The 11,381-nt window shown below is 40.8% G+C and overlaps 1 long non-coding RNA gene across 1 annotated transcript; it reads left to right on the top strand.

The window, feature by feature from the left end:
* Nucleotides 1-2,055: 2,055 nt before the first annotated feature.
* Nucleotides 2,056-4,162, top strand: LOC309863278. Its single transcript, XR_014310965.1, has 2 exons — nt 2,056-2,201; nt 3,956-4,162. It is a non-coding gene; the product is annotated as an uncharacterized lncRNA (long non-coding RNA).
* The last annotated feature ends 7,219 nt before the right edge of the window (nt 4,163-11,381 follow it).

The raw sequence follows: 11,381 nt of genomic DNA, 5'->3' as shown, positions 1-11,381 counted from the left end.
CTCACACAAGTCCCAGGGTGCTCATCTGGTCCAGATTTGAAGGAAACTATGTAGCTGGATGGAGAAAAACACATCATGTATCAACTTAATACCAAACAGATTTTATGACATACTGAAACTGCTTTTGATAATCTACTAATATATCAGAAGGGCTAATGAACTTAAAAAGTACCAGCAAATCATTGTATCTTTGTGGTCTGGACAATGTTTGTGTGGGTTGCAGGGATGACAGAAAGGCAAAAAGATGCAGGAAGCTTTAGAGAAATTTATCCAAAAAGACTCCTGAGAAGCAATATGTCTGTTGTAGCAGCAGGTATATTTTGCCAATTTATGAACATAGGCAATTTTTTTTTCTGAAAGAAAGTCAGGTTGGACTTTTCCAGAGATAAAGAAGGACAATGGCCTGGTCATTCTCATCGCTGCAAGGCATGAGCACCATGGATGTTACTGAGGAAGGAGTCAACTCATGGTTGTCTCGTTTGGGAATATCTCAACCCGTTGTTGAGATTGGTGTGAATAGCACCTCCTCCCCCCAACTATCACTTCACCTAAAATAAAAAATTGGGGAAATGGGATTAAAATGATAAATTAGCTAAGAACTTTTGGCTGCTAGGGAAAACCACTTGTGGTTGGGATAAGAAAAAAGGCAATTGTAAAGAAGGATATCAGCAGGAGTAACCCAATTTAATGGAGAGTAACTGCATCTGGGCAAGTTAAGGACTTAGCTCAAGAGCCTCAGCAGCAGGAACTCCATTCATAAGACAACTTCAAGTTCTGAGTAAACAGTTCTAGGAGGACAGAAACTGGTTGACCCAGTTCGGGACTGGATTAAATTTGGATGGATTACTCAACTGAGGGCAGGGGGAGGTGATCCTCATGCAGGGTGATCCCTACAAGCCAGCGAATGCTCCAACTGGGGCCGACCATAAATTTGTATTAACATGTTGGGAGGGTTTTAGGGACATAGAATTCTGTTGGACTATCTCAGTATCTGAAGAGAGATAGGAAAGAGAAGTATACACTACTGACCCTAGGAAGGCAGGGTCCCAGGGAGCTCAACTTGCAATATGCCTAAAGAGAAACACTGCTTTAAAGTAATTCCATTCCATTCCTGGCTGAATCTATATGTAACTCATTTCTTCTACAGCATAAGCAGAAGGAATATTACTCTTTGTATTTGCTTTTGTTTTTATATAGGTTGCTGTTTGGAGGTGTTTTCATTTTATCACAATTTTATATATATATATATATATATATATATATATATATATATATATATAACCAAACCAGTTTGTTGGCATTACGTAAATAGGCATATCTTCTAAAATGTAAGAGAGGAGTCGAGGGCATTTTCCCAGAGGAAAAATCATCCTTTCAGAGGCCCTACTCACACCAGGAAATCCAAAAGAAGGTCCTCTCCATTTGGTCTCCTAAAGGAGATATTATAGATTTTCAGTTATTAGCCAAGACCACAGTTGAAAGGCAACAGAGCTTCAGTTCCTCATGCACATAAAGGGTAAGGAGGACTTTGAAGACAATAGACTAACGTAGAGTCTTTTCCTATTACTGGAGAGGAGCAGTAATAGAGCCTTTGTAACAAAGGAATCATGTGATCCTTTTAAAAATAAGAGTGAATTCAGAAGTCAGGACTGTCTGTGCAGGAAGCTTCAGGGAAATGCAAGGCATTTTTTAAAAGGAAGAAGTTCTCAGAATAAGGCTTTAGGAAAATGTTTTCTGACAACAGGGGTAGCCATATTGGCGAGCTACAAACGTGATTAACTTCATTTTATTTTTATACAGGAAACCATACGGATAGCCAAGAAACAAGCTCACTACTTCTGGTTCTTGGCTGGTTCTAGCTCTTCGGGGACACTCCCTTCCTCAGTCAGAGGGCTGTTTTTGTGGCGAGGGACTCACATGCTTTTTCACTGCTACATTTTCTTTGAATCATGGTTGGCAATTAGGCATTCAAATTGACTATATACCTTTGGGATTCTTCTGGGTATGCAAAGAATTCCCCCATCTGTTTTGCTCAGGATGTGGGCAGATGAAGAAGTAGTAACCACTGATAGATATTGCCTCTATTTGACTGGTGTTGGGAAAGAACCTTCGCAATCAGCCAAGGAGACATTCACCAGTGCTAAGAGATGGAAAATAGAACTATATCTTTGGATCTCACCTACTTCTGTAACTGTCCCCAGGTCAGAGGGAGCTGGGGTGGGTGGGGGGAGAGTGGGGTGGGAAATCCCACCTTTCAAAGGTTAAAGACAACCTGTGACTTAAACAGAGAGTTAGGGAAATGGATGGGGGGGGGGGGGAGGAAGTTTGTGCCATAAAGTGAAAAAAGAAAAAAGAAGGAATAGAAGTCAACAAATATTTATGAAGCATTATGTGCTTCATAACATCATGATCATAACAACAGTTATAAGAGTAGGTCATGCCAGCTACTCTCTTTCCAAGTTCCAGGCACTGGTTTTTGTTTTTGTTTTTAATTGAAGTATAGTTAACATACAGTGGTCTCAGGTGTACAATGTAATAATCCAACAATTCTATACATTACTCAGTGCTCATAATTTTAAGTGTACTCTTAATCCCCCCACCCACCTCCCATCTGGCACTGCTGTAAGTATATTATATGTATTAACTCATTTAATCTTCATAACAAACTTACAATATTTATATCTGCTAATATGATCCCCATTTTAAGAAGGCAGAAACAAGGCACCAAAAGACTAAGTACCTTCCCAGAATTATCCAGGTATTAAATACTAGAACTGGGATATAAACTCAGTAAATCTTCAGAGACTAAGCTATAAATCACTATATTATAGTGTCTCTTCAGATATGATTTTCTTTTCTCAAGAAGGTTACAGGGAGATAGAGTCATCAACAAGTAATGCCAGTATTATTTGGATAGAAGATGATGGGTAAGTGTGAGGTGTTTAGGATACCCATAGTCCAATCCTGGAGACAGAGGTGGCTTCTAACCAGAACCTTGAGGAGTGGATATGAATAAGTTAGGGAGATGAAGAAGCAGAGGGAAGCCAACCACGACAACAGGAATAAAAAGGGTGTATATGCAAGGAGAAACAAGAATTTGGGGGATAGAAGTGGTATAAAGTATGAGGAGGAAGGTAGATAAGGTACAGTTGGAAGCTTAATATATTAAAGGCACACCATATACATTTGTTGAATGAACACACGAGGTTCCAGCCAAGCATGGCTCTGTGCACCAACTTAAGGAGTTGGGTGGCCATTGGGGGAAGCTTAAGCAATGGAGTACTGTGATATTAGACCACTTTAGCAGCACCATTGTTGTTATTACTTTTTCTTGTAGTTCTTTATAGGGAGTCCTTACGTCAGAAACTTGTTAGAAAGTGGCCAAAGAAGTTTGTCCCGAAGCTACAATTTTCTTTTTACTAAAAGTCAATCTATTGGCCCCAAAGTGGTATTTTCTTAGTTTTTTTCCTTCCACAAATTAAACCATTACATCATCAGCCTAAATAATTTTAATCGATGCCTGGCTAGGGTTCTTTTTTTCTTCTTTTATTCATTACTCTTTAAAAATGTCTTCCTTAATTCCTTTCTTCCTCCTCGTTGTACTTTTATCTTAATTATTTCATCAAGTGGCCAAATCGATGTGAAACCACACCTCAACTTGACCACAAGGGTTATAACAGAGACATGAAAACCAGAAGGAGGATACTACAACAGGCCAAGCAGGAGAGGATGAGACATGTGTCTAGGAAGGAAAATGATGAGTTCAGTTGCAGGCATATGGGTTTGAAGTACATGCGGAAACACCCAACAGGAGGCAGATGGGTCTGAAACCAAGCAAACGATGATAGAGAATCGTAAATTCTCTATTTAGGCCTGGAGGCTGTGATAGCTAGTTTCAAAGATGGCCATCAATGTCTTCCCTCCGGTAACACACACTCCACTCCTCCACCCACAGGAGGACTCCACGCCCCTCCTCTGGAATCTTGTCTGGACTTGTAAATGTTCTGACCAACAAAATGCTGGGGAAGAGACATTCTGGGACTTCTGAGTTCAAGCCTTAAGAAGAAAAGTAATCTTTGGTTGTTACTGCTTGGATCATAGCATGGAATGCAACTGCCATGCGAAACCCACAGAATCATGATAATGAATGGTTATGAATGGTTATTGTTGTTGTTTTAAACAACTAATTTTAAATGGTTTAATAATGGCACCAGGAAGATAAATTGGTACCTGAAAGAGTGTAGTGCTACTTATAACAAAGATCTAATTTTGTATATATCAATGACATATACATATACATATATATATTTTTGTATGTATATGACATTGTCTTTGAAAGCTAGCAGCTGGCAAAAGCTGGGGGGGGGCTTCAAAAAGACATACTGAAAAGGCAGTAAGGAAATTGCTATTGAAGATTGGAGAATAAAAGACATGCATTATGGTTGCAGAATAACCAGTGGAATGTTGCCTATAATAACATGAAAAATAGACTACTTGACTAATGATGGGTCTGGCTGAGAAGATTTCTAGGCAGAGTGATGGCTTCCTTTAGCTGCCAATGAAAAAGTACAAGACTGAGATGAGATTAAGAAGGAACTGTTTAGTTTTCAAGCAGAATTTAGAGGCAGTATTTCTTTTTTTTTTAATTTTTTATTTTTTATAAACATGTATTTTTATCCCCAGGGGTACAGGTCTGTGAATCAGCACTCACCAAAGCACATACCCTCCCCAATGTCCATAACCCCACCCCCCCTTCTCCCAACCCCCCTCCCCCCAGCAACCCTCAGTTTGTTTTGTAAGATTAAGAGTCACTTATAGTTTGTCTCCCTCCCAATCCCATCTTGTTTCATTGATTCTTCTCCTACCCACTTAAGCCCCCATGTTGCATCACCACTTCTTCATATCAGGGAGATCATATGATAGTTGTCTTTCTCTGCTTGACTTATTTCGCTAAGCATGATACGCTCTAGTTCTATCCATGTTGTCGCAAATGGCAAGATTTCATTTCTTTTGATGGCTGCATAGTATTCCATTGGGTATATATACCACATCTTCTTGATCCATTCATCTGTTGATGGACATCTAGGTTCTTTCCATAGTTTGGCTATTGTGGACATTGCTGCTATAAACATTCGGGTACACGTTAGAGGCAGTATTTCTGATCCAAAACTTGCTTGACGGGAAATTAAAACGATTTCATATTTGCAACTTTTTGGGAAAACAAGATCTTCAGAATAAGAAATAGCCACAGGGAGGGGCGCCTGGTTGGCACAGCTGGTAGAGGGTGCGACTCTTGATCTCAGGGTTGTGAGATCAAACCACACATTGAGTGTAGAGATTATTTTATTTTACTTTATTTTATTTTATTTTAAAGATTTTATTTATTTATTTGAAAGATATAAACAGAGCACATGTGAAAAAGTGTGCACAAGGTGGGGGGGTGGGAGGGCAGAAGGAGAGGGAGAAACAGACACCCCACTCAGCAAGGAGCTGACATGAAGGTGAATCCCAGGACCCCAGGATCATGACCTGAGCCAAAGGCAGACACTTAACCGACGGAGCCACCCAGGTGCTCCTGTCGAGATTACTTTTTTAAAAGTTAGGGGGAGGGATTAATAAAAAATAAAAAAGAAGAAGAAGAAGAAAAAGAGAGAAACTAGCCCAGTGAAAAATCAAATCTAGAAACTTCTTAGAAAACATAGCCTTTGGTAAAGATCAGACCCAGGGTGTGGTACTAAGACCCTTTGTTGACACCTCAGAACAATTTAAGGTAGTGCCTCAGAGACTTCTCCACTAGATAAAAGAGCTTCCTCATGGAGAAATTCCTAGCCTTTCAGTCAGACAATAGGACTTCTGAGAACATGAAAGATTTTTGCCCGAAGGCACGCGGACTTTGAGGATCCTATCTCAAAGAGATTTGTGGGTGTGAGTTATAATTTAATATACAGGGAGCCTACAACATTTTAAAAAGGAATTATGTCACTTTAAACACAATAAGCAAGGCTTGGGAAACTATTAATCAGAAGAGAAATGTTTCACTGGAGAACAAATATGCACGATGTTTAGGTTATAGATCTAGAATGTGGTAAGGGATGGATCATGGGAAATGAAAAGAGATCCCTGGACCCTAACTTCCTATGAGCAGGAAGCAGACTGAGAAAGCTCCTCAGTGGCAAACAGAGGGTATTTCCTTTAGGAAAGGGAGGATAACTCAGAAGGTGAAGCCAAGATTCCAGAGGAAGGAGCCAAAAGCCACAGAAAACCACTCGCAAGGAGCAGAAATAAACTCTTAATCACGGAACATTCTCTCCCCCTGGAGTCAAAGAAAAATGACAACATGGCCTCAGTTGGATTTCAGAACTGCTAAGGACAGCGGTGTCAAAGTGCCTCCTGCTCTTTCCTGTTTTCAAGTGGGAACATCTATTGCTTTATTCTGTCTTCTTTTGACAATTGTATATCATTGTAAGATGGCTTGCTATCATGCTTCATAAATCTCCACACCCTTCACTATGGCTGAAGCAGACTAGCAAATCAGTTACAAATTTTCATCTACACATGATTTAAATGATGATATCCTAGACTTTGAGAGAACACCAGAAGGGGATGAGAATTTTGAGGGAGACATGAGTACATTTTGTGCTTGGAAATATTGTTTATTGTTGTGGTCAGAGAGTCAACCATGGTAGTTTATCTCCAAATATATCCACCATCAATTCCGTCCCTCTTTGGATGTATAAACCATTTGTCAAAGAGCAACTAGAACTGACTGTAGAACAGAAGTGAAAAGATTTTATTCAGGACTAAGGCAATAAGGGAAAAGTAAGGAACCAGGCTCAATTCTGGGCAGGACACAGGCAAGTGGGAATCCATAGCCGAGGAGCAGTGTGGGGATTGGTGGATGAAAATTGCCAAACGGAAACGTTGGGGGAAAGGGGGAATTCTCACTAAACTGATGTAGCAGGATCCTTGCTGAAAATAAGCCAGGGTGATCAGACATCACCTAGCGAATTGTAGAGCATAAGGAACCCGATCAGATACTGAGGGTGATCAGATATGGGAGATGAGGATTCTGGCTAAACCAGCTTAGCAGGATTCTCGCTACAATTGGACGATTAAGACGTACACAAAAATCCAAAAGTCAAGCCTACTTGAAAAAGAGTTCAGGGAACCCTGAGGGGAGTTTGGTCAGTGAGAGAACCTTTGTTACACTGTCCCATCAAGAGATGGAGTTTATTTCTCCGAGGCTGGTCTCATGACTTCTTTGGCCGATACCATACAGCAAAGATGACATCAGGGACTTCCGATAATCCATTTTAAAAGAACTGACAGTTTCTACCACCTTCTTTTGGAACACAGCCTCCATCTATAAGGAAGTTCAACATTCACAAGGCAGGAACCATACAGAAGAATACAAAGACCCTCAACTATCAGCCCTTGTTGAACTCCCAGTCAGTAGCCACCAACAATCACCAGCCATGTGTGGGAGACGATTTGGAGATATCATCAACCTTAGCACCCTAACCAATACTACAAAAAGCAGAGGAATCACCTCCTTCACCCACAGAATTGTGGAGATCTTAATTTATTGTTGTTTTAAACCACTAAGTTTCAGGTGGTTTGTTGTAACGCCATGTAACCAAAACAGATGAAGATTAAAACTTTGGAGACTGAATGAGATATCTCTAAGAAAGCACATAAAAGAATCAAGCAGGAACAACTCCAGGGAGAAGTGTCCCCAAAAGGACACTGAAAAGAAGTGTTCAAAGAGAGAGGAAGAAAGCAAGAAATAGTAACATCACAGAGAGCAAGAGAGAACTCCATCCCAGTGTCAAATGCATCAGAGAGTTCTAGAAAGAAAAGAGCAGATGTAGAAATCTGCCATCAGCTTTGGTAATGTGAAGCTATTTATGATGCGCTCTGTCAAAGCGGCTTTAACAAAAGGGTGGAAACAGAGGCCAAATTACAGGGTGTTGAAGAGATTTCTAACCAGGAAATTTTATTTAGTCATAGACAGTAAAAACGAGAAGAAACAACATCTCTGTAACCAAGCGTCTACAAAGGAAGTAAGAGTAATAGCACATTTGGTAAGTGGGGGTCACAGGGTCAAGAGAAGTATTATATTAACCCATTTATGCTTTCCAGTCGGGCTTTAGGTTGCTTTGGCTTTTTACAAATGATCATCTCCAGACTGATGTGTGGCTTCTGCTATTGTGTGTGTCCACATGGCTCTGCTTGAAAGCTAAGCAGAACTGAGCTTTTATGATGGGCGAAGCATGTGGGGCAAGGAGCACCATACTGGGAGTTCTGACACTGAGTTGGCCACTAGTTACAGCAAGTCATCTATTTCCAGACCTCCATTCGTCCTCCACTCAACAAGTGGATTCGAATGGAGGACCATGAAGTGGCGTCCAGTCTTAGCACTCAATAAAAGTGATTTCATTCTCAAAAATTTCTATTTGTGATTATAATACTTTGGTCTTGTTATTTCCTAGAAACCTGTAGTGTTGAATGTGGGCTAAACCACCTAACTTACGTAAAATATTGGCACCTAATACACACACAGTACTTTAATTTTTAACCCATATCCTGTGAGTTGGAACTGGGGTATAAGGTGCTCAGCTCATGAGCTCTTGGAAATTGAAGTCACGCTGCACAGGTCATTCTGTCCCAAGGTTGATGAGCTAAGGCCTTCCCTTTGCTCATACCTTGAGGACAGAGGTCTGTGGGCATGCCCAGGGATAAACCAGGCTACCAAGCAAAAAGGGAAGAGTCAGGAGGATTTTCCAAGTCTGGCTTATTCCCTAAAGCAATGGATACTCTCAGTCTACATGGATGGGGAGACAGATGTCTCTGTCACTTCTTGTGGTACAGAGACAGTAACATATCCTAAACCTTTCTATAGCTCTCCTTCCTAAGGGTCAGTATTAACAAGCATCCTTTTTTCATATTTAATGTTTATTGGGGAATATTATTCTGCATTCTTTCTTTTTTATTTCTCATTTACACTTTATTCTGTGGGGTGTCTTCATTCCCAAATACAATTAATGACAAAGCCAGGTAGTTGGCGGGAAGGTGGGTAGAAGGGATAGGGTGGTGGTGAGAAGATAAATTTAAAAAAAAAAGGACAAAGCCAGAGGGTACATGATTCTTGTATAGTCAGGAAATGTATTTAATTGGTATTACCAAGCTTTCTTTTTTTAGAGGAAGAAAATAAACTAGAAAGAGAAATCTGACTACATCTCTTACCCCAAATCCTAATACTTTAATATCGATGTTATTAGTGTGACAGGAGGAGAAATAGATTTGTGGCAGGAAAAATAATTCTTCTCATTCTAAGGAAGAACATTCTCTGAGGAGTCATATTACATGGGATGATGAGTGTGTGAGTACACAGGATGGGAGAAGCCTTCGTAGACCCAGCTAGTGCTGGTTAAGGAAAAGGAAGAAAGAAACAGAGCCGGCAGGGAGGAAAAGCAAATTTTGGAGAGGTCAGAATGCTGGTGTTCATCAAGCTATCTCTTGGAGGGAGATGGTAGAGTAGCGAAGCAGCTATTAGCTGAAAAGAAATACTACAGGCAGATCTGAGATGCTTACTGCTGTATTTTATGCTTAAAATAGAACTTGGCTCTTTGTCACATCCTCCCCACCCCCCTGCAAAAAAAAAAAAAATGAATTTCAGAAAGTATTAGTAAGTAGCAGTAAAGTATGTGTCAGTGCTATTGTAAGCCCTTAATTCTCACAAGATCGTTGTGAGGTAGGTGCCATTATTACCCTGGTTTTGCAGATAAAGAAACCAAAGCAGGCAGATTTTAGATTAAATCACCCAAAGTCACCCCATCAGTGGTATAGGTGGGGCCAGGAGTTGAAGTGAGGTGTCTGGACCCAGAGTCTCTGTTCTTAACCAGCCCAGTAAGGGAAAAGGGGGTGAAGGCACAAGAGAGAAATGGTAGAGGGTGTTCTGTCCCACAGCACAAGGCAGAAATGGTAGAGGGTGTTCTGTCCCACAGCACAAGGCTCGGCAAGAGAAATCTCACTAGACCCTCTCCATAGGACTGCTCAGGGCGTGGAAGCTAACGAGGAGACCCAAAAGAGTGAGAGAGTGAGAAAGTGAGTGAGAGCGTGTGCTCAAGAGGAAGCCACAGTCTATTCATAACCGGATTTTCTCAAAATGACATCCAATCATCTCTGCATATTCTCTTTGTTAGAAGTGACTAGATTAAGTCCCACCCACACTCAAGGGAAGGGGATTACCCACGGGCATAAATCCCAGGAGGTTGCCTACCACACAACCCTAACCATTTTGAGTGGGTGGAATCTCCTTGGTGGCAGAGAGAAGCAGCAAAAATAGTTGACAGTAGCCAGCCACCGCCATGGCTGCAGGATTACATCAGGTCCTGAGAGGAATAGCTCCCGGTGTCCTCCGTACAGGAAGACAACCGCTGGGAAATTAAGGCAATGTGAATTCAACCACCTTTGCCAAATGTGTACTGTCTGTGACTGAGTCAGCGAGAAATGTACCGGGTCTGCATTTATTGCAGAAGTTTTTAGTCCCCTGTCTCAAGTACAGTGGTCCGTATTTGCACCGTAGGATCTTGATAACCTCATCGTTTGTTCAGTGAACAAATCTCCCTGAACTCCTCAGCCAACTTTTCCCAAAATGATGTTACTTGTTTGCCCTTAATCACAGCTCCTTCATTTGCAAGTGACTTTTCTCCTGACAATATCATTCACATGAGGAGGCAGCACCAGGAATGCTCCTCACTGAACTCCAACTGCGTTTTTGGCTCATCAAATCCATAAATACAAAGGAATGTAAACATTCAACAGACTCCCCTGCGCCTCTCCTCCACTCTCCCACAATGTCTTGCTGTTTGGTGCAAGTTTCTCTAAATTCACGTACTTAATACACTGTACATCTGTAATCTAAACTTCATGCATTTTCCTTGTCTAACGAAGCATTTGTCTTCTAATAGTTTCTCAAACTCAGCTTGTTTGGCATTTTCTTCTCTAGAACAGGTATCCTTCAAAAACATAGATTTCCAACTTAGGTTAAAAGGTAAATATCACAAAGTCCAATAAAAGTCACCAAAAAGCAATAAAATAGTATCAGGCTAAGCCAGATGATAAGCAAAAAATTTTCTTTATATCTTGAATTTCTACAACACTCCTTACCTACTTCCTGGTTCTACTTCATCACAAGTGGTGGACTTTCCTACACCTCCACAATTAGAATTAAATTGTAAACTGCCAAATCTTTTTGGGGGGTGGAGTCTGTCTGTGATCTAAAGCAGCTCTCCACACAAAGGCTCTGAAAAGTGATTTAACTAATACCCGGATGAAATTCCATTCTTCTGCTCCGCATCCCACCTAAACCACCGTGT

This window comes from Mustela nivalis, assembly GCF_964662115.1.
Source record: "Mustela nivalis genome assembly, chromosome: 4".
Classification (NCBI taxonomy): Eukaryota; Metazoa; Chordata; class Mammalia; order Carnivora; family Mustelidae; genus Mustela; species Mustela nivalis.
This window is presented reverse-complemented; position numbering and strand designations above follow the sequence as displayed.